At 35.1% G+C, this 1,722-nt stretch overlaps 1 protein-coding gene across 1 annotated transcript in view; it reads left to right on the top strand.

Annotated features, from left to right (window-relative positions):
* LOC103597188 (28S ribosomal protein S17, mitochondrial) overlaps window positions 1–1,722 on the top strand; it is a 97,625-nt gene that overhangs the window by 51,254 nt on the left and 44,649 nt on the right. The gene's annotated exons all lie outside the window — the stretch shown is intronic.

Raw genomic sequence — 1,722 nt, 5'->3', positions numbered from 1 at the left:
ATAAGTAAAAAAAGAAAAAATAAACAAATTAGACTTCACCAAAATTTAAAAAGTATTGTATTTCAAAGTACACTATCAAGAAAGCAAAAAGACAAGCCACAGACAAGAGAAAATATTTGCAAATCATAGATCTGATAAGGAACTTGTATCTAGAATATGTAAAGAACTACTACAACTCAGCAATAAAAAGACAACCAATTGAAAAATAGACAAAAGATCTGAATGGACATTTCTCCAAAGACATAAAAATGTCCAATAAATGCATGAAAAAATGCTCAACATCATTAATCATTGAGGAAATGTGAATCAAAACCACAATGAGATACCACTTTAAATCCACTACAATGATTACAGTCAAAAAGTCAGATAGAGCACAGTGTTATAACACCAAGGTCAACAGTTCAGATCCCTGTAATAGCCAGCTGCCAAAAAATAAAAATAAAAAAAACATAAGTGTTGGGGAAGATGTGGAGAAATTGGAAGCCTCATACACTGCTAATGGAAATGGAGAATGGTTCAATCACTTTGGAAAACAGTCTGGCAGTTCTTCAAAATGATAAACATGGAGTACCATATTCTCCAGCAATTCTTCTACGTATATACCCAAGAGAAATTAAAATATACATCCATACAAAAACTATACTTGTAGCACTATTTATAAAAGCCCCAAAGTGGAAACAACCCAAATGTCCATCAACTAATAGATGGATAAATAAAATGTGGTATATCCATAATATGAAATATTATTCAGCCATAAAAATGAAGTACTGATACATACTACAAAATGGATAAACTGTGAAAACACTGTGTTAAGTGAGAGCAGCTAGTCACAAAAGGTCACATATTATATAATTTTGTTTATATGAAATGTCTGAATAGGAAAATCCATAGAGACAGAAAGCAGATTATTGGTTTCCTAGGGCTGGAGGAGTTGGGTAAACAAAGTGTAACTACTATTGAGTACAGAGTTTCTTTTGGAGTGTCGAAAATGATCTAAAATTGATTGTGATGGTGGTTGCACCACTCTGTATATAGTCTAAGAACTATTGAATTACACTTTAAATGGGTGAATTGTATGGTATATTAATTATACATATATTTATGTGCGTGTGTGTGAGTCAATAAAGCTGTTTTTAACAAAATACTGATCAAAGAGATCAAAGAAAATTTTATCTGTGAGCCTATTACACCTCATCCTGGTTAAGTATTCTTTCTTTGAGTCTCCCTCACCAGTACATTTAATGTGTTCCAGGTTCCACACTAATCACCAAGGATGCAAAATAGAATTGAGACATAACTCCTGCTCTGAAGGAGTTCTAAGTATAATCAGGTGAAAAGAGATGCAAACATAATTAGATTATAGGTATATGTACCATAATATAGTGGCACACTAATTTCTGGAGTTACAGATGAAAGAGCCAATGGATTCCCAGGAAAATGTTGTTTATCCAGGAAAGACAGCAGGTTCAAATATATGGAGGATCATAGGCATGAAGTCACATTCCAGTATAAACAAAAAAAGTATTCTGCTTAAAGAGTACAGTAAGGAAGAGGAGTGCTGGTAGGAAAGCCTAGGGAGGGCTAGGGCTAGATCATTAAGTTACTTTAGATTATAAAATGGGGCTTGGGGCTGAGCCCGTGGTGCACTCGGGAGAGTGCAGCTCTGGGAGCGCAGCAGCGCTCCTGCCGCGGGTTCGGATCCTATATAGGGATGACCGGTGG

Source organism: Galeopterus variegatus, unplaced genomic scaffold, assembly GCF_000696425.1.
Source record: "Galeopterus variegatus unplaced genomic scaffold, G_variegatus-3.0.2 Scaffold2230, whole genome shotgun sequence".
Classification (NCBI taxonomy): domain Eukaryota; kingdom Metazoa; phylum Chordata; class Mammalia; order Dermoptera; family Cynocephalidae; genus Galeopterus; species Galeopterus variegatus.
This window is presented reverse-complemented; position numbering and strand designations above follow the sequence as displayed.